Below are 26,327 nucleotides of genomic sequence, written 5' to 3'. Positions count from 1 at the left end.
CTGGCCACTGAGCCTGGCAGATTCAGCAGTCACCTGTAATGCTCACAACTCATGAGTCCTGGTATGGTGTCAGGGAGTCAGGGACTCTCACAAAAAACCATAAAGGAGTCTAGAGTCCACAGTGATATAGGTCTAAACCTCTATCCTCACCTCTTTCCACCACACGGCACTTAAGTTCCCTCTTCCTCACCATCTTCCTTCTTCTCCCACCACTGCCCCTCCCATCTTGCCACACCTGATTCCTTCTGGCACTTTATCCCTCTCCGCCCTCCTGCTGGGACTGTGCTATTCCCTACCCTGTTCTGTCCTCTGGGGAGAGTGGTTTAGCTTCCACTCTGGCTGTTTGCTTCAGGGCACTGTTGTCATCCTGAGTTTGAGGCTGTCTGCCCTTCCTCCCACCTGCCCAGGAAACAAGGAATGTCTGGTGACAAACATTTGAAATCTCGTCTGACAAGAACAAAATTCTCCCAGTGATCAGGGTGGGAAACCTTAAGGGTCTATGGCCAAGAGCCAAAAGAAGGATGGCTGAGAATCCTGACAAACTAATTATTGTGGGCCTCCGACCTCACACACCTAAAGCCCAGGCAGCCATCTCTTATGTGAGATATCCAGGTCAGAAGATGACCCAAAAAGTCAGCTAAAAGAGGCAACACAGACATTAAAACATTCATACTGAAGAGATCACATAATCCACTCTCTTGGCAAGCTCTTACAGTCTATTTACTCTTGTTTTAAATATCCTTCTAAGAGGGGCTTTCTGGTTTTCCAGTCTTCAAGAGGTAAGAAGTGGCAAGTTAGAAAGAAAAAGTAGAATTTAAAACAGTGAGAATCAACAGCTGATACCCAGACAGCAAGAAAATAGAAAAATCTATGAAAAACAGACCTAAGAACTCAAAACCCAATCTTCCACACCATAAATCTCTGTACTTCTCCCTGGCCCCGAGGCCATTACTACATTAGAGCAGAGTTCAGTATCTGACACCTCTGCTGAGGGAAGGAACGCATAGAAAACAGGCAGCAGGGGGCACATGGCATCAATGCATTCTCTTTATGAAACTGGGTTGCAAATGATAGATGTTACAAAAAACAAAGTGATTTTTATTTGTCCAGATAAAATGATATTTTGAATGGCTAAAACCTGTTACTTAAAAAGCTCATTTATGATCACTGAAATACTACATTTTCATTTTTGCTCACCTGAGTTGATCTTCAAGGCAAACCCCTAAGGCTTGAGAGCAGAATGAGAGCAGGTATCACTAGTTAGGTTTGACTGCACGGAAAACCAAGACACAGGAATGTTGCTGTTTGTCTAAGGTCACACAGGGACAAGACAAGAACTAGGGAGATTTACTGACTCCTCAGCCAAGAACAATTCCTCTCACCACTTCTCAGCCTTTTGGCTAAGATCAAGTGAAGAACAATTCCTCTCCATTTGGCTCATCTCCCTTTTGTTTGCCATGTCCTTCATATCACTGGTCTCCCTGTCCCCCTTTCTTCTCCAGCTAACTCTAACCCTTTCTTCAAAGCTCACCCTGCTAACGCTTCCAACAGCCCTTTCACCCTTCATCTTGCTGAAGAGTCCTGTATCTGATTCCATAGCATCTTTACCTTAGTGGTTTTCAAACTTGGTTACTCAGGAGAGCCACTGGAGGAGCTCTGATATATCTAGATGCTTGGGCCCCTCCCCAGACCCATGAAGTCAAAACCTTTGGGGGTGAGATGAAAGCATCAGTATTTTTTTAAAGTTCCCAACTGATCTCCATATATAGCCAAATGTTTGAACCACTGCTTTGCATGGCTCAATCACATCACTCACGCCATTGAACTTGTCTTCTGTACTTGGATATACACTTTAACAAAGTAGGATCCTGTCTATTTATCTTGGAATCCCTGGCACTTATGTACCTTGTGTGTGTGTGTGTGTGTGTGTGTGTGTGTGTGTATCGGAGGCTACCAATGTGTTTATTAAATTAATATATTATTGAATTAATAAACACCCAGGCTCCTATGATAATGCCAAAGTTTCAATGTGAAACTCACTTGAGGTCAGACCCACAGAGGGCTGAGGGCACCAGAATGGAATTTATGGACTTCTGCTGTGTTTCACAGTCTCCTTTTTCTTTGTAAATAAGTTGGTATTGTCAGGATAAGAGGATTCTCAGGTATTACTCTTCTATCCTCCTCCAAGATCAATGGCAGGGTAGAATGTGCAGAATTGCAACCATAAACAACTAAGCCTAACTCTAATTATCAAGTGCTATGCTCTAGAACATATAGAGTTGAAAGCAATGCAAACACCACCAAAAAACAAAAAAACAAAACAAACAAACAACAACAACAAAAAAAAACAAACAAACCAGAAACTATTCCCTCATCCAGGATTCCTCATTCCCTTCTATCTATATAAAATCTTATTAGATTTTAAGGTTGAAATTATGAATCAAGTCCTCCTGGAAGCCTTTCCTGGTCATTCTAGCTCATGCTGATTTCCCTCCTTTGGACTTCTAGAGAATTCAGAATCCAGATCATATATCTGCTAGCATTTGTATTTTTATTGTTTGTTTCCCTAGAGTGGACCATGGTTCACTACCTTAATTGGCTATCTTAATACCCCTCTAACCCTTCCATCTTTTAAAGAACTCTTCTACCCAACAAGTCATGTGCTTTGTCCAGGGAGGTCAATCACAGTAGCCAATCCATCTGAACTCCTAGGATGGTATATGATCCGGCATGATCATGACATATCTTTGTTATGGTGATCCCAGGACAATACAGAGGACTTCCTTGGGATTTCTCTAACTGGAGCTGGTAGGAAAGAACTGCCTTTCCTCTCTATTCACCAGGTCAAAATTGTTGAGAGAATTGTTTCCAGTCTGTTAGGAAGAATAGGTCTAAAGGAATGATGTGGATATAATACAGAAAGAACTGGCATTGTGACAAGGAGTCTCACAGAGACAGGGAGGAGAAACAGTGATATGAGGACAGTGGATGAGACAAAGACAGACAGACAGAAAGACAGAGATTTAGAAAGAAACAGATAATAGACCAAAATGGCAGCACTGGAGATTCCTAAGCTCCCTTCCTCCCATGCACACACTGAATGCATAGCTATATACAGAGCAATTCTCTCTGAAAGATAACCAGAAACTAGCTGAGTGACTCCTACGCATTGGATGAATGAGAAAACACCTACATCAAAATAGGTAGAAAAGATTGAGACACACTCTTACCATGAACACCTCCCCCCCCACCCCCACCCATACAGTACCACACAACCAGGAGGGAACCTCCAACTGCCAGCTTCTTACTCAGGAACAAAGGGTTTGTTCTCCACATCTAGCTTCACAACTTTTAAGGCCTACACCAGAGGGATGGGTCCCTAAAACGCCTAGCTCTGAAAGCCAATGGGGCTTGTGCCCACCAGGCTGTAGCAAAGGAAGAGGCAATTCTTCATGGTGCTCGAGTGATCCCTGCAGGGACTGCCCCAGGGCTCAATACACCTTCTCCCCATCTTTCCCTTAGAGGGCTTTATCTGCAGACTTTATAAGCTGCTGCCTAAGGGCTAGGCTTCTAATTTAGCAGGTTTCAAGGAGCTGATTATGATCCTCCCCTGAGAGGATCACCTTTCCAATCTTGTCTCTGTAGCCCACTCCAAGTGGCCAGTAGTTCTTTAGAAGGAGCTGTGCACGTGACCCAGCTTTAAGGGCTGCTGCCCAGGGGATGGGTCCCCACATTGCCCAAGGGGGCTTCATTTAGGAGTCCCAAAGGACTATAGCAATCAAAGAAAAGTTCTTCACCATCTACTTCCCCAAGGTTCAGTGCAGAGGCAGCAAGCTAAAAACACCTATCTCCCAGTCTCTCCCCAAAAAGTGTTTATCTGCATATATTAAAAGCTACCGCCTGAGGGTCCAGCTTCTAATTTAGCAGATATCTGGGGGCTATCCATAATCCTCCTCATGGACTAGGGAAGCTGGCAGACACTTCCCCCACCAGCCTGCTCCAATAATAAAATCAAGTCACCAGTATCTCCCTAAAAGGAAATTATACACATATCTAGCACCCCAGCTCTTGCAGCTATCACACAAGGGATGGTCCTCAGGATCACCTGGCACTAGTAGTAAACAGGCCTTGCATTAATGAGGCACTAGCAAGACTGCATCCAGCAAAGAAATAGTTATTAATGGGCACAAGAGCCCCCCCACCCTTGGTGGCTCCCCACCTGGGCCCAGCATTGAGGGAGCTGGCAAAAAAAGTCCATTTCCCAGTTTCTCCCTGAAAACTTAACTATGTACTTTCCCAGCTTGTACCTAGGATGCAGCTTCTCATCAGTCTGTATCCAGACAGTGATGGCAATCAGCACTGGCAGGTCACGGGACAGTCAACTGCTAAAAGCCACTAAGAAATAAAGAAGGGGCCTCAATAATCACAGAGTTGAGAGACAGCTAAGAGTTCAGTCATGCTGGTCTATGAGGTTCTTCTACATGAGATCTGTCAAGACCGGAAAATGTGGTTCTTTTATCTACTGCTCAGAAACCAACACAAAGGGTCAAGGAAAATGGGGGGGGGGGACACAGAAAAAAATTATGTTCCAAACAGAAGAACAAGATAGATCTCTAGGAACTGATCTTAAAGAAATGGAGGTAATAATCTACCTGATAGAGAATTCAAAATAACGGTCATAAAGATGCTTAACTGAGGTCAGAAGAATGATGCATGAGAATAATGAGAATTTCAACAGATAGAAATATTAAAAAGTACCAAACAGAAATCATGGATCTTGAGTATAATAATTGAAATGGAAAAAAAAAAAAACAATAGAAGAGTTCAACCACAGACTAGATCGAGTGGAAGAAAGAATCAGTGAACTCTAAGATGGAAGTGGAATTCCTCCTGAGGAGTGAAAGAGAGAGAGAGAGAGAGAGAGAGAGAGAGAGAGAGAGAAGAATAAAAAAGAGTGCAGATAGTTTAAGGGACTTATGGGAAAACATCAAGTGGATTAAAGTTCTCATTGTAGGGGTCCCAGAAGAAGAGAGAAAGGGACAGAAAACCTACTTGAAGAAGTAATGGCTGAAAACTTCCCTAACTTAGGAAAGGTAATAGACACCCAGAACCAGCAAGCCCAGGGAGTTCCAAAACAGATGAGTCCAAAGAGAACCACATAAGATACATTATAATTGAATCATCAAAATCAGTAGAGAATCTTAAAATCGAGTAGAGAATCTTAAAAACAGCCATAGAATAATCACTTGTTATATCCCAGGGAATCCCCGTTAGGACTATCATTAGATATTTTTCAGCAGCAACTTAGCAGGCCAGAAGGGTGTGGGATGATATATGCAAAGTACTAAACAAACAAAACCCCTGCTAATCAACCAAGGATACTCTACCCAGCAAAACTGTGCTTCAAAATTGACAGAGATATACCTTTCTAGAGAAGCAAAAGCTGAGGTAGGTCCTTACACAAATCAGTCTTACAAGAAATGTTGAAGGGAGTTCTTCAAGCTGAAACAAAAGGATGCTAATTTGTAACAGGAAAACATAAAAAAAATAGTATAAAACTCACTGGTAAAGGTAAATATACAGTTAAATTCAGAATACACTAAAGTAATGGTGGTGGATAAATCACTGATAAGTCCAGCATGAAGATCAAAAGACAAAAATATTAAATTAACTAGAAGTGCATTCATTTGTTAATGGATATATGTGGAAACAGATGCAAATTGTGACATCAAAATGCAAAATGTGGAGGTAGAGGATTTACACAAACAGAGAAATGCACTGAGAGATAGAAGGTGGCAACTAGATGCCATTGGAAAGTATTTCAATCTGAATCCATTTGTGTGATGGTTAATATTGTGTCAACTCGATTGGGCCAGGAGGTATCTAGATATTTGGTTAAATGTTATTATGGATGTGTCTTCTAGTATGTTTCTGGAAAAATTAACATCTGAATCAGTAGACTGAATAAAACAGATTGCCCTCCCAATGTGGATGGGCCTCCTCCAATCTGTTAGAGACCTGAACAGGACAAAAAGAAGGAGTAAAGAAGAATGTACTTACTCGACCTGAATATTTTCTAACTGGGAAATTGGCCTCCTCCTGCACTCAGATAGAAATTCAGAGCACTGATTCTCCTGATTCTTAGGCTTCAGACTCATACTGTAACTACACCGATAACTATGAATCTCCACTTGTAGAATGCAAACTCTGGGACTTCTCAGCCTCCATAATCACATGAGCCAATTCCTTTTAATAAATCTCTCTCTCTCTCCCTGTCCCCCAAGCTCCTATTGGACTGTTTGCATATATTATTGTTTCTTCCATATCCTATTGGTCTGTTTCTTCAGAGAGCCCTAATACAATTTGTCTATTAGTCCCACCCCAACATTGCAGCCTGTTTATCCATGTAAACCCACAGTATACCTCTGTGAGTGTGTTTCTGTATTTGCTTAAGCCATGAATTACAGAGACAATGATTCATATTAATATAAAACCAATTGGACAGTGAGTTTCCTAAGGACATGACCCTAATTATCTTTCTCCAATATTTACTACCACACACAGCTCAAGATAAGGCATACTTTCAGATTAAATGTGAGGGTTTCCAAATGTGCACTTCAAAGCTGCCCTGTCTCTGGGTCCACAGGAGAAGATATTAAGCTGCTCAGCTGGTTAGAGGTGGAGCAGAAAAACTTGAGTGCTGTAGGTAAGGAGAGTACTCCTGCCCTTTTCCAACACACACAGGAATGCCACTGCCTACTTTCTGCAGTACTGCTGGCATCAGCCAGAGGGTTCTCAACACTGACCCTGCTGACATTTTGGGCTGGATAATTCTTTGCTGTGGGGGACAATCCTACACATTGCAGAGTATTTAGCAGAATCCCTGGCCTCTACTTGACTCGGCAGCTTCCCTGCAGGCCTGACAACCAGATCTCTAGAGAATACCTACCATTCCCTAGGGTCAAAACTGGCCCCAGTTGAGAACCAGTGCCATATTGGGCGTACTTAATTAATGTCTGGACTCTATGTTTCTCCTGCTAACAAGGCAGCAACAATCAGCACACAAAGATTTCCCTTTCTCACTTAGGCCTACCACTGCTGAGATGCCCATGAACCACTGCTATCCTGGGCCACAATCACCTTATCAGGAAACTCTCTGATTATCATCAGGTGGAAGCCATGAGGTCCCTAATCTTAAAGCCTCAAAAAGCCCCCACTTTTAAAAGCCCAATGTAAGAAAAGTACACACAAACACAGCAAGCAAAGAAATCCTAGATTGTAGATATTTTGTGATTTTTCTGAGAGTAGGCAGAAGTTGCAAGGAATAAACTTGTGGAACTTTGGGGAAAGTGTATATGGTAATAAGGACATTCGTATGTCAGGCATTGTGTTTGGTGTTTTAAATGCATTATGTAATTAACCCTCAAAATGATTCTTTAAGAAAGGTACCATTCATTTCTAAAAAAAAAAGAAAGAAAGAAAAAGAAAAGAAAAGAAAAAAAAGAAAGATACCATTCATTGAATATTCATCCATGGTAAAATGGGGATAATAAGAGAGATTAAGTAATGTACCTAAATTCACATAATAACAACTGAGAGTGAGAGTACTGTGTGTCAGGCCTTGTTTTATATATAAATGCTAATCTTGAATCCTTATATCAATTTTATGAGCCTTGAATCATTTTTTCTCCATATTTTCCACATTAAAAGGGTACAATTAGGCATCGAGAGATTAAGCAATTTACCAAAAGCCACACAGTTGAGTAAGCAGCAAAACCATGATTCAACCAGGCAGGTGGCTTTGAGCTAGGAGTTTAACCTTCCTGGTAAGCTGCCTCTCCTGGCTGGTGAGAGGTCTGCATACAGCTATCTCTCTCAGAATCAAGGACCAGAACCATCTTGCCCCATTGCCTCCCTCTTCCCTCATGAAGCCCTTTATGGTAGCAATGTAGGAAATATACATGCACTCACTCTGTGGACATTTTCAATACAGTTTCTCAGAAAATTTTGATTCAGGACTTCATGAACCAGGAGTCTCTCCTATTGGTGATAGTAATTAAGAAGAAAATGTTGGGAACAGAACAAGGAGGTTGGGCCAATAATAGAGAAGTGATAAATGGAGATCTTTGCAGAAGCCTGAGAAAGAGAAATACAGTTGAGGAAAAGAAAATGTGTGTTTGGGTTTGAGTCTCCTTCAGGTCTATGAGGATGGAATAAGCCAAAACTACATAAGAGGTACGATGGAATTGCCATGGGTATAGGGGAGGGGATGAGAGGCATGCCTGCTCAGGCAGGCCAAGAAGGTTAATCCTGGCCCCCAACACCTCTTCCATCACAACCACACAAGCTCCTTCACATTCCCAGGACCAACATGAGGCCAGGGTGGACTGGAAGGCCAGGTGCTGTACCCAGTACAGAACCAGCGATGAGAAACATCAAGCTCCCTGCCCTTAATGCCTGCAACGAAGTAAAAATGAATTTGCAAGCATCCCATTGAAGATACATGGAGGGAAACTACCAGAAAGTTTCTAAAATGTATCAGATGCTAAAAGAGAAATTACCATATGTGTATTGCTACTAATGCAAAGTGAAAACAAGTCATCGGTAGTGACTTTATTTAGTGACAAGTATTCCTGGTTTTAATGAAGTAACCATGAAACAGAATTTAAAAGAACAAAACCGTATCAAGAACAGGTATGGATCTATGCAAACCCTTATAGATATGTAAAAATTCCTCAACAGTTAATTCTCTTACCACAAGGTTTTCGTGAAACTTAACACCCATGACTGGGGACAAACCAATCTATTCCAGTGAACCTTCCCATTCTTCCTCAAGAGAAGACGTAAGATCAGGCCCCCTTCTGCAAACTCCCCATCACATACTACATACGTGTGCCAACAATGACTTTTAGCTTCCTGGCCTGTGAAATGGGAAGATCATGACACGGATGTGACAGAATTATGGGATTAAATGAGCTAGGTAGTAAACACTTAGAACACTGCCTAACATAGAAAGCATTCTTCACAACTTAGCTATTATTATTTTTTATTTGAAGGGCAGGATAAACTAATCTGCCTTCCTTCCTGCCCTCAGACCTCAGTTCCACATTTGTGGAGAGCTGAATAATAGCATTGTTCCAGGCACTGGACCTGAAAAGTCCCCGCTATGGAAGTTCAGTGTAAGCACCTTTCCCCCTCTTCAGATGGATCATACACTACAAACCAAGGGACCAAGCCTCGCTCAGGATCCCTTTAACAGCCTGCCCTCCTGTCCAGAATAGAAACAATCATACTGAATTGCAATTGCCTCATTCTGCCCGTGGGACACAATCCTTGACCTCACAGGCTTCTGCTGGATCCTCTCTTCACATTTTCCATCACAGTGCTTGGCACATGGTAGCTCATCAATGGGTATTTGATGAATGAATGGTTACAATTTCATTCAGTCAGACAAACTTTGTAAGGCCCTCTGTGAGCCTGGAGTTCATGTTTGAGTCTCAAAGACAAACCTCTCTTCAGGCCCAAAGAGATCTCACTTTCCTGCCTGGGCCCCAGATGGTGTTTAGCATGTGGATTGCTCAACAGGTGTTAAAAAGGGAGAAAAAAATCTATACATGCATGAATAATGTGTGAGGTAGTTTCCTCTCAAGGATATTCAATTTTATAATAATTAATAAGCCCAACATCAGCACACATGGATCATGCAAAACTCTGAAAGGAAGGGTCATGTTATTCTCCAAAACTGACAGTCCTTTTGAGCTCTGAGCAAGGATCCAGGACACATGATACACAGGAAATAAGGAGCAACATCAGAGCCACACGTCCAGAGAAGAACCCACATCTGCACCTAGAACCATATTCTTACAGGTGTTACTGATGGGAACACTTGAAAAGGTCAAGTAACCTTCAAACATATTTTTGGCAACTAAAGTGTCTGTTCAAAAGCAGTCTCCATGTCCTAATATATAAGTAGGTCAAACAGGGACTTCTCAGAAACTGTTAGTGGCTCACCCAGACGCAACTGTGCCTGAGAGCACGATGCAGCCACTTTAACACTCTGGTCTCGTCCAACCCCTTCACAGAACACTGAGCCTCACCAACCATCCAAAGACACAGCTGGTTTGTATGGTGTGGCTAGATTCCAATTTGGAACTTCATTCAGCCCAGCCTCTCCCTACACACTTAACTGCCATGGGGAAGTGGCAGGCTAGACTTTTGTGCATTTTCCTCTCCCTGTGGATGTGAATCCCAGAGCAAACCTGTTATTAGAAATAAGAAAATTGGACACTGGGGATGCATGAGGGATCAAGGGTAAAACAGTTGGTAAGGTCAAAGTATAAATGCTTTATGAATTGTTCAACTAGACATTTAAATTTACAAAACAATCTCAACAGACTTCTCCAATTCACACATTTTCCCCCTTTATGTCTTTGCTCAAGCTGACTGTCCACTGGACTTCTCCTTCCATTCTACTCTGCATATTCCCTGTGTATGGCCCAACTCACTACCTACTTTCCACGAAAGCTCCTGACCCTGGATGAATAGTATAATTCTTTGAGAAACTTTCTAAAAATACTAAATACCTTACCCCAGGAGTCCTGTTTAATTGGTCTGAAGCAATGGATTTTATACAGTTTAGTTACATCAGGATCTTCTTGTTAAAACAGATGCAGAGATTTGATTGGAGAGGTGTGGAGTGAGGCCCAAGAATCTGGGTTCTTAGGAAATACAGAGATGATATCGTAATATGGTCAGGGATCACACTCTGAGAACCACTAGCCTAGAGTATAGTTCGGGAATCAATAGCTTTTAGATGTTCCCAGGTGATAAAAATGTGCAGTCAGAGCTGAGAATCACTCATTAGAGCTCAAAACACAGCCTCCATGAATTCATCCTGAAACACTGCTTCCTTTGATGTGTCAGAACAGAAATTTGGAATCAGACTCTGAGGTGAAGTCTTGGCTCTACCATGTACTAACTGTGGAATCATAGGCTATTTACTTAACCTTTCTGTGCCTCAATTGTCTCATCTGCACAACGGGGAGATAATAATAGCACCCTTCTCATTATTTTTATGAGAACCGAATGAATTAAATGCACATAAAACATTTTGAAGAGAGAGGCAGGTGTTAACACTTAACACTATATATAGTACTTACTATTATAGTGTTCTCATTATTTTAAGTACAATTAATATTTATTGAGTGCCTAATGGACCAAGAATTGAACTACCAATTTAATGTTATCTCAATCTTTAAGCAAACTTTAGAGACTGCGTATATATATATATATATATATACACACACACACATATATATATATACATACATACATATATATAATATATTTAATTAAAAAAATATATATATATATATTTTCCCCCTGGATTAGAAAATGGAGATTTTGAGATGTCAGATTACCTAACCATTGGTGCAGAGTGAGTAGGAGATGGAGCCTGGATTCAAACATTGTCTGTCTTGTTCCTTCTTCAGTTATACGTGGGCCTGAATCTTTTCTCTTTCTTGATTGTGCCATTCTCAAATACAGGCTCTAGAGCTGATTAAATCATATTTTCCATTAGTGCCTAGCACTGTGCCTTGCTCTTTCCTTTTAAAATATCAGCTGAGTAGATGAATAAATACACAAATCAGAACAATAACACCAGCAGCGTATATAAGGTAAATGTTGAAAATAACTCCATAACATGGTGAAGCAGATTTCATCCATTTAATTAATTTCTAGGCAATTAAGTGAATAAACTCTTCATTTTATATTATTATGCTGCTATTTTTTACCATTTATCCTCAAAGCAATATTGTATCTGTCAAACACAGTCATCTGATTTGCTTGACAAATGTGATCTTCCTGTGAAAATGCTAGGGCAGCAAAAAGATGGATCTCATCCAGCTCAAAGGAACATGGCCCCCTAGGGGGCACTGTGGGAGCTTTCCTCTCACATCACCAATAATCCCCACCTCCTCTCATATTCACAGATTTCTAGGTGCAGACTCCCATGCCCATGGCTATACTATATGGCCCCATCTCTCGTCTACAGCTGATTAGACTAGGGGTTGACCCCCAACCCAAGCTGGGTCAAACATATTTCTCTCTCAAATTTTGGGATTGGTTCGAGAGACTACACATAAAGACTTGGAGCAATTTGTCTTAGACACTTTTAGCTGTTCTGCCAGAAAGAAGACAGGAACAGAAATAAGAGCCAGAAAAAGACCACTCTGTGAGATCTGGAATAGAGTCCCTTGTAGGATCTGAATGCATTTATTTTCCTAAATCCTAATCATTCATTTATTGTCTGTCATTCATTCTCTCTCTCTCTCTCTCTCTTGCTCTCTCTCTTTCATTAAGCTAACCCAAGTTAGTTACTATTTCTTACAGCCACAGGGTCATTACCAATACATCTGATAAAAGTTGCTCAGCATACACTGGGCCTTCTCACATTTGGATTCACTACTGTTCCTTCAGCATTCTGGTCCTCCCAGCAGGAAGGGCCCTTGACTACTATATCAGTGTCTTTCAACCTATGGGCTATGACCCATTAGTGGTTCATAAAATGTATTTGGTGGATCACAATCTCAATTTTTTTATCAAATAGAGTGAAATGGGATAGAAAATATCAGAGAACATCTCATGTGGTAGACTAAATATTTTCCATGCAAATTTAAGACACATAAAAAGGCATGGGTTTATAATGGATCACAAGCATAACACTGCCTACTAGAGAAATGTTCTCAAAAGGAATAAAAAGCCAATATGGTCTAATTCAATATATTTTTATAAACTCTAGATGTGTGGAACCAAATCTAGCAGGTTCATGAAACAGTGTCAGGACAAAGCATACACACACCAAGAGGTCACTCCAAGCAGACAAGGAGGTTAACTTAACTGGTAAATCTCAGTGGAACATAGCCAACACCATGCTACATGCTGGTGGTAGTAATTAGAAGCTCAGCTGTGGTCACTGAGGTTTCTTGATTCTGCTAATGCAGTGACAATTCATGAGGCTTTATCTAAATGTAACTGAAACAACTAGGAATACGACCAGTAATCCCTTGGCAAGTACTTACCAAATACCTACTATGTGTGAGCACTGAGGGAGTTGCCAGAAAGCCCACCACTTGGCCCATGTGTTTGCTGCATATGTGTGACTACAGCCTGGCATAGCTCTAGTGAACAGCCATATATTTCCAAACAAGATGGTGTTACATGACACAGCTCAAAAAAGACAAATGTTGCTCATAGAAGATCAGTTAATCCTATAAAACAGTCCAAGTACACTGCAACATTTTCAGAGTGGTCAGCTAGAATGGGACAAGTCCTTTATTCTAGACATTGATTTGGAACTCCCATCTTCAGACCCCTACCTATCTCGTGAGAGTATACTATCCCTCTAATAGGTATTAATGGGGTGATATATAAAGGAACCTTTGAAAAGGCATGGTGGATCATGAAGGGTTTCATAGAGATGGAGAGACAAGGGCTAGACTTGAAAAATGCATGGGATTGGAAAGTCGGAGAGAAAAAAAGGGTGACATAATGTCAGGCACAGTGAGGCAAATGGACAAGCTATAGGAGTGGAATTCTGGGCAGAGGTCATGAGAGATTACTCTGGAAACAGAATAAGAAAGAGCTTGAAGGCCATAAAAAACCACCATCCCAGGAATTGTGAATCGGTTCCTACAAACCAAAGTGTAACATTCCCTTTATTTTGAGTGCATCATCGAACAAAGTCTGTTTTTGAGGTATATTCACTCTATTTCTTTAGAAATAAATTCATACAGATACAACCTTTGTAAACTGGTTTATTTAGAAAAGACGAGGCTTTTTAAAATTTTGCTCTTTTTTTTTCAGTGTTTGGGATGTGCTTAAAATATTACAACTTGGAACAAGCCCCAAATGGTGGTGATTATGGAGATGCTCTCACTCCATCCTTCACCAGGGGCCTGAGTCAACACTCATGGCCACTGGAGGGTTGCAAGCCAAAGCACACAAAATGCAAACTCAGGACGAAAGTAGTGTACACCAAACTATCCCAAACTACTCAAAGTGTGCCATGTGAGAAGAGTGGGAGGAGGCATTTTGGTTGGCAGGAATTTCATAAAAACTTGGATTAAGAAGGAATACTCCTCTATCATTCCCAGGGTCACATGACAGGGTCTCTTCTGGGTAAAGCAGCACACTAAGTTATTCATTCTACTATTCATATGCAAATACTGAGCTCCAACTACAAGTCCAGTACTAAAAAGACAATGGGAGGAAGATGCCAAGATGAGTAAGATGAGGTTCCAGCTCTCTGGAAGCCCAGGATGATATGTGAAAAGAGGTAGGCTAATAGAATTTATATGAAAATGTTCACAGAGCGGTGTGGGAGTCCACAAAGGAGTAGGTTTTTAAAAGTGAGTAGAAGAGAGAGGTACAAATAGATGAAGTACAAATAGATCCTACTGGTCCACCAGTGTGGCCCCGTGGCTCCCAAGAGCTCCCTGTGTGTCAAGCACGGAGACCGAAGAAAAGATGAGGGCCAGGAGGCCAGAGGCAGTGGAGGGATGATAAAGTGGGGGAGGACAAAACTTCAGATAAATAGACCTATGAAGGTTTAGAGATCAGTGAAACAAAAACAATTAAAAATGGATAAAACCCTCAATGCCCTGCATTTCCCAAGCTGTAGTCTGGGATGCCATAGTTATGGTTATTGGGATTCCACTGATCAAACTGATCACTCATAATGTGTTTAGGGGACAAGAACTTGTCTCCTCAATAGTCCAGGGTTAAGACAGGAGCTCTGGAGTCATAGGTTTTAGATCTTAATTCTGGTTCTACACCTATTACCCATGCAGCCTTGGCCAAGTTGGTTAACTTCCCTAAACCTCCTATCCTCCCAAACCACCAGAACTTCCTCATTTGGTCTTGGTGAAGGTAAAATAAAATGACAGATGCACACAGTTTGTGAATGTGCACACTAGGTTCTAGGCATCTTACAAAGCATCCAGGGATGGACACACACATGTACACATACGTGCACAAGTACACTCATTTTGACATGAACTATGTAGCAAGTATCTAATAAAAATTCACATTGCAATATATCAGAAAAACCACTGGACTGAATCGAGGACAAAGACCTGGATTCTGGTTCTAGCCTATTCACTGACCTGATACATCCCTTGACGCCCTGGGCAGTTTCTTGCTCTGCATGGAAAGGGCTGCCAGGGCTGTGGGGCACCCATGGATTCTCTTGGTCTCTGGACTCTCATTTTGGGTTAGCTCCATAGCTGAGGAGGACTCAGGCATATGAGTTCCTTCTTTGCACTGACAGCTCAGCAATTTTACCCGACTGTCAGGTTCCACCTTGTTCACCCTGCCCTGACCCCTTCTCTGAGGGAGGACTTTTATTTTTCTTTTTAGAGAGAGAGAGAGGGAGAAGGAGAGAGTGAGTGGGTGGGGGAGGCGCAGAGGGAGAGAGAATCTCAAGGAGACTCCCACTGAGTGTGCAGCCTGACGTGGGACTTGATCTCACAACCCTGGTGTTGGGACCTGAGCGGAAATCCCGAGTTGGATGCTTAACTGACAGAGCCACCCAGAAGCCCCCAAGGGAGAACCTCTCTAATCAGGGGAGTTCAGTGCAAGGCAGAGGGAAGTCCTACTGAAGATGTCTCTGAGGTGCAATTTCTCACTGGCAGGGCCCCCAGTTGGGGCTTCTCTGAACATCCCCGTGCTGCCAGGGACAGCCCGCCCTGCACCTCCATGGGAAATGAGCAGGGCATGGCAGGTCAAAGAGCCTCTGGGGATTGGTGAGCAGGAGGTTCTCCACCCTTGACAGTTGGCAGAGCACTTTCACATTGTCACCTAATTTTAATGCCTTTGTCTTGAGAGGTAGATGTCATTGTTCCCATTCCACAGATGAGCAAACTCAGAATGCTGAGGTCGCTGAAAATCACCAGCCAGAGCTGGGGCTCCCAGCCAGCTCTGCTGCCCCTGAGCCCAGCTCTGCTGCACTGCGGGCTTTCCTGCTGCCTCTCAGGTAAGCCACGAGACCACACAGAATTAGATGCAGATTATGTGGTGCTGACTGCAAGTGCTCCGAGAGTTAATTAAAAAAGGCAAAGGGCATTAAAGGAGATGACTTGGGAGGATGTTCTGTGGAAGTTCTAGAGAAGAAACAGAAAGGAACCAGGTGTATTTATAGACTAATAATGTGCAGAAGAAGGGAAATATGTGCTGCCTCTGGCAATTCTCATCAAGTTAATGGATGTTGCCAATTATTGTGGTAACATTTTTAATTGTATCTTAGCTCTGAAGAGAATAAAAACAGAATTTCCTAGTATTTGCCTCGGGACTGTTAGGGGCACACATCCTGGTACATTATACCAATGTAGACATGCATGCCCGGAGTCTGCATGGGAAGGCCTTACTCACAGCTGTCCCAGGCCTAACAGGGGGCAAAGGTAGTTAGGGAAAGGGCATCTGCTTTATGAGTTCCTGAGTACAAATGGGTCTGGAAGGCAACAGGCAAATGCAGGAGAGGACAGGTCATCATCTTATCTGTCTTCTCGCAGACCCCGTGAAGAGGACGTAAGCACACAGCACCCCAGTGATGATGTGACAATAGCTAGTATGTATGCACTATGCTGTGTTACGGTGGGCTGGTCCCTTTAATATTTGCTTTGTGCCTATGATCTTATTTAATACTTATAGTAATCTATGTGATCATTTGAATAATGTCTGCCTCCCTTCTGCTTTGTAAGCTTCTGGAAGGATGCGGGCCTTGCCTGCCCACAATGGTAATTTTACTTCCTACCACAAAGCAGGTGCTCAATCATGTTAGTTGAACAAATGATCAAAACTCCTGGGGATCCCTGGGTGGCTCAGTGGTTTGGTGCCTGCCTTCGGCCCAGGGTGTGATCCTGGAGTCTCAGGATCGAGTCCCACATCAGGCTCCCTGCATGGAGCCTGCTTCTCCCTCTGCCTGTGTCTCTGCCTCTCTCTGTGTATCTCTCATGAATAGATAAATAAAATCTTAAAACAAAACTCCTACAAAGCAGGGGCACCTGGGTGGCGCAGTCAGGTAAGCATCTGTCTTGGGCTCAGGTCATGGTCCTGCAATCAAGTCCTACATCCTGCTCCCTGCTCAGCAGGGAACCTGCTCCCTTCCCTCTGTCCCTCCCCCTTGCTTGTGCATGCTCTCTCTCTCTCTTTCTCTGTCAAAAAAAAAAAAAAATCTTAAAAAATAGCCAGGAAACAAACAAACTCCTACAAAGGAGGTACAATTTTTATCTGCATTTTACTAACAGGACTACAGGCTTGTGTAAGTCACGCAGCTAATAAATGGCAGTTGCTGGGTTCAAGTCCAACTCAGATGGGCCCAGCTCTGGAGCACATCGTGTGATGCACCATGGAGGCCACCTTTCTTGACTGGAGAAAGGGGGGAAGGTGAGAATATGACCAACATGTATTAATTAGCTACTCTGCTCTAGGGACCTTATTTCTTTATATTATTTAATCCTAAGAGGGAACCTATGAAACATACATTGCCCACAGATTGTGAAGGCAGAAATAGAGGCTATTTTAGCGATTTCTTCAAGATGACTCAGGTAGCAAGGGAGAAGAGGGAGGATTCAAAGGGCTCCATAACTTAACCTCCACAGAGTTTCCCTTTACTTCATGGCTTCCCAGAGAGTGACACCACACAGGTGAAATTACATCCCCAAAACACAAGGCATTGAGGGGAAAAAATAAAATTGTATGGCTTCTGGTTCCTTCAAACAAATCCTTTAGAACAAATTAGGGACACATTGTAATGCAGATCATTCTCCGATGACCCCTCCCATCCCTGACTAAACCCCTCTTTCAGTTCTTTGATTTCTACAGCCAGTAGCTTCTCACTCTCATGCATCCCACTCCTGCCCCAGGATCCAAGACAGTCCCCCATTTAAGCCTACCCTTCCTGAATAATATTCTGGGCTCTCAGATCAGCCACCAGTAGCCCATGGATATGCCCAGGCCCTCAGGAAACAGCAGCCGAAGGAAAGCAATTGAATGAATGAGAAGATCTCCTTCAGTAACAAGCAAGGACTTCTCGGAAGGGGCTACGCAACAAACCAACAATAACCAGTTATAGTTACTAGGCTGGTGGCAAGCACTGAACACCTACTGCCCAGCATCACTCTTTAAGCAGGGGATAGATGAGTGAAATGTCCCCTCTGTCTGCACCTGGTGCAGACATATGCAAACACCCCAAGACCTCCACACTTGGGACCTGTACAGAGAGCTCATGCCACAGGTTTTGAGAACTAAGCCTGGCTAATCTGAGAATCAGCCATCTTCAATTCCAAGTCAGCACTGGTCCCTTCCTACCTGTGTCTCTTCCTCACTCCAACCTTGTTCAGTGCATTTTACTATGAGGCAGTGACAGAGGGTGGTGGCATAAACCATGCCCTTCTTGCTCAGACAGACCTGGGTCCAAACCCAGCCCCAAGACCCAACAGCTAAGTGACCTGGACCTGCACTTGACTTCTCTGAACCTCAGAATCCTCAACTCTGAACGAGGAATAATAAAAATACCTCAAAGTGCTGTCTTAAGACTTAAATTGGATAACAGAATGAAACTTCTAATGCAGGCTTAGGAATACTCTACAAATGCCAGTCATTAGTGTTTCTGGTCTTTCTAATGGATCAGCTTTGACCCCCATAACCATCATGACCCCCTATCACCATATTATACCTGTATAGATGCTGCTGTAGGTACATGTCCTGTAGGTACATTTTCTTGGCTAACAAGAAAAGCAAGTGAAATCAGCAGAAATTATCTATGGGTAGAGCTATTTAATTGTCCCCCAAAATAATTCTCCCTGGGGCCCCAGCACATTTCAGAGGTAACATGTGAAAACTCTCAGGCCCTGGAAAACAGAGTCCGAGATGACAGCATCATCCTCTAAGATACTGCTCACACCTGCATCCTGCCACCCGGAGAAGAGCTGCCCAGGGGAAGAGTAAGAAGTCAGACCCTCTGGGACAATTAAAATTAAACTGAACCAGACACTCTGGAATCCTCTCTTGGGATTCATTCTGCCAAGCCTGGGGCGGGGCCAAGATCACTTAACAGGCCCTTTTTCATCTTTAATTTCTCTGATTCAGAAAGTTTACAAGATCAATTGCTAAGCTGGCTAATGTGAGGAGATGAGGCAGCAAGTTGCTCTGGGCCCAGCATCAGCTAATTCCTTAGTTTCTAACTAGAGTCCCCAGGGACCCACTTATATAAAGCCCGAGAACTCGCCTCACTCAATCACCCTCCCATCCTAAATCCTCCTCTATATAAAGAATTTGAATTGCAACCCAGCAAGAATAGCAGATCAACCCCAAGCCAGCCTGCACTTTTCTAGGCTGAGGAAGAAAACTCAGGAAGCTCCTACCTCATACACTTAGGCTTCTACCTAGGATAGGGCTCAGGAGTCCAGAGCCTGCTCCTCTCAGTCTTCACACCAAAGATCCCAGGGACCTTGCACCTTCAGAGACTCTGTGATGCAATACGACATCATGATCTAATCACTGAGCTCTCAAAGTGCACAGATTTAAATTCCATTTCTACTCTTTCTAAGCCTTGGTTTCCTCATCTATAGATGGGAGTCCCAACAGAGCTTTGTGGGCACACAACTAAACAGTGCCAGTTAGGTGCTGAGCATGGCACCTGCACTTAATAAATGCTAGCGACCATTCACTGTCCATTATGCTGGGGCCACCAGTCTACCATGCTCATTTGAAAAGCGAGTAAAAATGGACCAGCACTAGGAAGCTCCAGGGTTTCACAAGGAAGGTGGACTGTAACCAGACTTCATTTTAGTTAGCTCCCTAGTAGCTGCTGCATCCCCAGAGAGAAGTGACGGCCTTTTTATTCCTTTTATTATTTTCCCTATCCCCTTTATTCCTGTAGTAAGTTAAACCCTCCCTCCTTCAATCCCTCCCCACAGGAAGCCACATTCGGGAACAATGCTGGCTGATGACAGTGTTGCCAAATGATGCTCGGAAACAGCGAGGGAAGAAGCAATAGCTGCCTCCCATTCAGGAGACCTACAATCTCCGAAAGGAAACAACCCAGAAGGGGGAAAGCTTGTACCAATTGTTCTGGAGGATCCATCCTCCAGGACCCTTCAATTTTCCTAACAGGACACTTGCTTCTCTTCCCCCATCATTGTCTGCATATTTTCCTTAATGACGGCAGAATTAAACTGAACTTTTTTTTCTGCACAACTGGCTCTGAGGGATTCTAGAAAGCCTGGGAAGGAAGTTTCAATTTGTTCACTTGCTGAGAATGAATTCTGCCTCATATAACTCCTGACAAATTGCCATTTTTAAAGGGTTTGTTAATTTCCAATGAGCAAATGGCACATCAGATATCTTGTTTATTCAACAGATGCTCCTGAGCTAAACAAATGGTTCTTGTTTAACAAACATGGAAACATCTTGTCAGCTTTGCCGAGATCATCCTGCTTAACTATCAAGGGAGGGTCTTGTGGCTTTTGGAGAAAATATGAGCAGCCTCCCCACCATGGAAGGTTCACAACAGGGCTGGGGATGGTGGTGCCACTGAAAGAGATGATGTAAAGCACCTTGATCGTGGGCTGGGAAGTGGCTCTCTGACAAAGGACCTGGGGTCTCTCCCCTTCTCTAACAATGTGGATATTTCTGATTCACTCTTTTTAATCCAGCAATCTCCTCGGTGATGAATCTGAAAACAGCCTTGAAGGAGATATCATCTGACATATGGAGATGATGGAGCATTGTGCGTAGATCTCAGCTTTGGAGTAGGCCTAGCTTGGAGCCCAGCTCTGTCACTTACTAACCATGTGAACTGGGACTGCTATTTTAACCTCTGTCCATGTAGTTTCCTCATCTGCAGAATAGGTCTAATGATGACATGAAAACCAAAGATGCTGATGACACTGATAAATGTTCACACTCTTAATCCTAATCACTTTTTCTGAGAATTTTTTAAATGAAACAGAACCCAGGAATGAGTTGCCGGGCAGAGAAAAGGTTGGGAAGAGCCAGGCTCCTGTGTCCTCCACTGTTTGGAAGGAATAAATGTAGAATGTTTGACAATGTGATGGCTCAATGACTCTAGTCAGAAATGAAATCTAAACAGACAGTGGAGTCTTTCCAAGCCTCAAAACTCCAGCCTGATATAATAATTATGTTCAGCCAGTGAGCTAAGGATCTGGCTAGACTAGGAGGCGGGCTGCGATGGGGAGGGCCACGAAGGGAGGGAAAGGAAGAGGCTGGCTTGCCGAGTGCACAAGAGGACACATGGAGAGAGATGATGGCTGACCTCTGTCAAGTCTGAATGTGCAAGGAGAAATCCATCTGCCGATGGGTGCAGCACAGTACGAGGTATTAATTATACAAGGGATGGCATTTCAAAGCCTCCCTGCTGGAAAGTATTACAGAGAACTACCTTGGGACAACACCTAACTTGCTGAAAATTAATTTACTCCACAGTTTAGATGCTTTGGAGAGATGCAAAGTGAGGTTGACCCCAGCTGAGCGTGACATTACCATGTCTTGTCTGAATGAGCTGCAGATATTAACCAACCCAAATGCATGGAAGGACCAAAGAAGAAGCCCCCAGGCATGGTTCATTTCCTGATAGAATCTCCACATTGACTTTCTGAGGTGGACAGCATTATTATCAGCATTAGCCTGATGAAGAAACTGATGCTTAGAAAACTGGCCCAAAATAATAGAGTTTCTAATGCAGGAGGCCAAGATGTCTGTTTCAGGAAACATGCGCTTAATAACTCAGTTTCAAAAGTAAGGTAACTTCAGAGCAGAACTTGAGGAGATATTAACTAGTTTGCCTGGAGCTCCATGCCCTGTCTCCATCGTCCTGGCAAAGGGGGAGTCATGCCCGAAGACCCATAAGGAAAACAACATCAGAACATGTATGCAGAACAGTGATGAGTGCAGAGAGTAGGTGGGATATGAGAAGCAGTAACAACTGTGAATTTGGAAACATGTCTGGAAAATGTCTGGTGTGAGAAGGCACTCAATGGCATGCTAAAGGGTTTGGAATTTAATGTCTAGGGTAGTTCTCAGTTTGATCCCCCCAAAAAGCTGTGGTGGATGCCACTCACATAAGACACAATCAGATGAGCCTATCATGATTTTGAGAAAATCTCAAGTCATCTTTAGTGAAACCCTGAGCAGCAAAGATGGACATTCACTATATGTCTTTGTGGCCTGTCTAGAAAGGTGGCTCACTACAGTCAGCAAGAGAGACAGAGGAGGCCAGGGACACATTAGCTGTCTCTCAATTGATTTCTATTCATTTAGGAATGCAAGGATGTAAGAATGACATAATTTTATTGATAACCTTGAATTGTCTCAGATTTACCAAAAGAGAGAGAGAGAGAGAGAGAGAGAGAGAGAGAGAGAGAGAGAGAGAATCAGAGGAGAGAGCACTCATCAACATCAGTTATTTATTATTTTTGTCACAAAATTTTTGCGACACACTTCACAAGTAATCATGACTCACCAGTGTGTCATTACGCTTTTTATTTAAAATTCTTTAATAGTTCTCTCTGGACTTCAACATCAAGCTTTCACCAAAAGATAACAACATCATTTAGTCTGCATTTTAGAAAACTTACAGGGCAATACAAAGGACTGACTCAAGTGGTAGCAAAGCTGACAGCAGAGAAGAAGCTGGTCCAAGCAAAGATGATGAGCACCTGGTGTAAGAAAATGCTAGAAGGGACAAAAAAAGGGGGAAAACTTGCAGATGTCATAAAATGACATGGGGATCAAGTGTGTGTAATGGTTGAAAGAATGAATGAAGGCGATCCATGGTGATTTGAGATTTCTAAGTTAGACAAGTACGTGGAGGGTGATATTGTCATTGAGATAATCTGTGAAATCAGGAGAAATAATTTAACAAAGTAGGGGGAAGGAGGAGATTTTTCTGCCTTTGGGGAATGCAATATGTTCTGTTATGACTAGTTTGGACTTTGAGTCATTTGAAAAATATCCCAGTAGAGCTGTGCAGCAGTGGGTGAGCAATATCAGGGTAGAGATGTCTAGAAGGGCATGGGAAGTGTGTGTCTGAAATTCTAAGAGAGAGAAGAGTAGGGGAAGGGTTTGGTGGTCACTACAGGAACTAACAGCAGCAATGAGTAGTAGTGGGTATGCTTCTCTGGGAAAATAATAGATCTTTTCAAAACCAACAAGACAATGATGTGAGCACCCTAGAAACACTGATTTGTACAGGGTCCCCAAATCTGGAGAAGCCAATGAAAGATACAGTTAAAGGAATGGTCAGGAAGACAGAAAGGAAAACAAGAAAATCACAGTGGTCAAGGAAGGATGAGGACTCTAGAAGGAAGCAGACAACAGTGAGAACATCTGAAGTCACGCAGAATGAGGAATGAAAAAGAAAGTACAGGATTTGGCATGAAGAGGTCCCTGATGATCACAGTCCAAGGAGCAGTGGTGCAGAGACTACATGGAGGGGGTTTAAAGGTGGTTTGAAGGAAAGAAAGCATATTCATCGTAATGATTTCATTAAATTTGGCAAAGGAAAAAAGGAGACAAGCAGGGAAGTCACTTGGGTGGAAAACCAGACGGTTTCCTTTTCTTTCTTCCTTTTGTTTTCAGGATGGAAGAGAACTAACAATGTGTTTAGGTGGAAAGGAATAAAGAGTTTGCATTTACTGGACAGAAAGGGTAACTGATGAAGCAAGCCCCAAAAGGGGGGAAGAGACAGGACAAAAATGTTACCGGGAATTTAAGTTGACTAGGAAAGGACAGCTAGTCTTCCAATACAGCAGAGAAATAGGGCCAAGTAGAAAGAACTGTGGGGAAGGAGGGTACAAAGGAAAGTAGGGTGTGTTTAAATGCGGTAGCCTCTTGTTTTGGTGAGACAGAAGGCTCAGTGATCGCTGAAAGGAAGGGACAGGGAAGAGGGGGGCAAAGGAGAGTGGTAAGAAGGGTCCAGTAAAGATTGGGACAAACCCACGTAAGGACAGGAGGTGAGCCAATTAGAGAAAAACACTGTGGCAAGAACAAGGGCTATTTGGCTCAACAAATAAGGGACGTGGAAGGAAGCAGGTCGTGGCTGGTATGGGGCAATATGATTCTCTTTCTTCAAGCCTGGAGTGACATGTGGTAGGTGCCCATAAAATAAATGGCAGAGAATGATGACAAATTCAATTAAGTCTTTGGGTGTAATGATCCAAATTCAATGTGGCAAATCCCCAATCCCATACCGGCTCTGCTCCTGGCAAGGAAAAAGCAGCAGCCTTTTGTGGCCAGTGAGGTGGCAGCCCTAATCTGTTCCTAATTTATCTCCAGCTCTTCCAACCTGTAAACCCAGAGCCTTCTCCTCCCTCTTCACCTCCTGAAGTGCACTGTTTCCTAGCAAGATGAAGTCTAGAATAGGTCCTCCTGCCTGGAGCATTGAAGAAGGGGAAGCCAAGGAACTGTTCACAGGGAAAGACCTCAGCCGGGACAGGATGGGGGGAAAGAGCTGCTGCTTAGTATTAACGCAAGTCTTTTGTGCAACACGGTCACAAAATGTCAGCTGTGGACTGTTCCCCCAGATAAGCCCATGAATGAATATTAATCGAAAAAAAAAACATTTTGAGTACTAGCTTTTTATAAAGCACAATATTTACCCAAGGGACCATCCATTACAGCAGTTAAACAGAGACACTCTAATTCATCGTATTCTAGGGTCTTGGGAAATGGAAATCCTTTAAGTACCTTTACTCTGCTTCGTGGGAGCTACTTTTCAAAGTTTAAATTGCTTATATTGCATGCCACTCACTTCCAAAATTCCATTTATAAATCAAAGTAGCTTTTGAGCAATTTGGTGGGAGTGAAATGGATTAAGGAGAACAAACAACAAATATATATGTGTGTGTGTGTGTGTGTGTGTGTGTGTGTGTGTGTGTAGTCATTTGAGTTTATCAGATATTTCTTTCTTTTTTCTTGTACCTCTTTTATAGAGATACTCTGAGCTAGGTCTGGTGTGTTCACCTTTGGCCCAGAGATCAGGTGTTTTGGCAGAAAAGGACATGTGGCTGTCTTCTTAGAATGACCAACATTTGTGATGATATCATGACTTCTGTGTTCTATCAGTGCACCAGAGTTGATCTGCCTAATGTCTCAGAGACCCAGACTAAAAAAAGAGTTCTTTCCAGAATAGCATCTTGTCATTCATAATCACTCAACTCCAGCCTCTAGATCTCACCCTGGGTATTTTATAATGCTGGCCCAAAAGTTTCCATCTCACCCAATTAGAAGCAAAGGCTCTTCGTGCTGGAAGAGCTCTCAGAGGTCATCCTGTGTGGTTGGTTTTCAAACCATTTGGGATGAATATATATTTCTCAAACTACTGCCAACTGATATTTTTGTAAATGCAATAAAAACATCACAGAATGTCAGATTGCTCTACAAGTTTCTAAAAAACTCTCAATGGATGTACTTATCCCATCACAGGCCAGTGGCAATTAGTGGATCAGCACTGGTCCCTGGACCACACTTAGCAATGAGGCTGGGACCACCTTCTCATTCTTCAGGTATGGAAGCTGATGTGCATGAGGAGGAGGCGATTAACCACAAACACACAGTGTCTTCGCTTGAGAATTAGGTTAGTACCAGGACCACTGATGCCAGCCACAGCTACTGAACCTCCTTGTATTCATTCATGTATAGATTAAGACAGATGGACCCAGCAGGAAGACTTCCTACCTGCACTCTACATATTTTGATTTTGTTAAGTTTATTTATCTGACCAGGTTAGGTTCCGGAACCATACACACACACACACACACACACACACACACACACACGCTGTGAAGGCAGGCCTTTCAGACTCCCAGATTATGCAGAGTCTGTCTGTTTTACATTCAGATGTCAACTTTTAATTGTTCTTTATTGCTTCTAGCACAGTTAACAATCACATCTTTAATTCTCTGATTATTTGGTGACCGTCATGTTTTCCCTACTCAGGGAGCAGAGACCATGTGGGCGTGGCCTATTATTATCTCTGGGTGCCTAGTACAGTGCCTGGCTACTAGTAGATGTTCAACAGGTGTTTGTTGAAAGAACTACCGAGTGGAGAAGTCATGTGGGCTAGCACTCTGGGGCCATCTGCAGGCACTGTGGAAACTAGCAGCCTGCCCAGAGCTGCCACTGTGAGGAAGACACCAGCAAAGTCCTAGAGCTGAGCTTGGCTCTTTAGGGGACTGGCTGACTTGCTAGTTTTCTCCAGTGCGGCTCCTCAAGGCCAGCAACGTCTGTGGCCCTTCATCAATACA

At 42.9% G+C, this 26,327-nt stretch overlaps 1 protein-coding gene across 1 annotated transcript in view; it reads right to left on the bottom strand.

The window, feature by feature from the left end:
• The window catches only part of SORCS3 (sortilin related VPS10 domain containing receptor 3), a 584,039-nt gene that overhangs the window by 159,639 nt on the left and 398,073 nt on the right, over nucleotides 1-26,327 (bottom strand). The window lies entirely within an intron of this gene.

Source organism: Nyctereutes procyonoides, unplaced genomic scaffold (assembly GCF_905146905.1).
Source record: "Nyctereutes procyonoides isolate TBG_1078 unplaced genomic scaffold, NYPRO_anot_genome, whole genome shotgun sequence".
In the NCBI taxonomy this organism is placed as follows: domain Eukaryota; kingdom Metazoa; phylum Chordata; class Mammalia; order Carnivora; family Canidae; genus Nyctereutes; species Nyctereutes procyonoides.
This window is presented reverse-complemented; position numbering and strand designations above follow the sequence as displayed.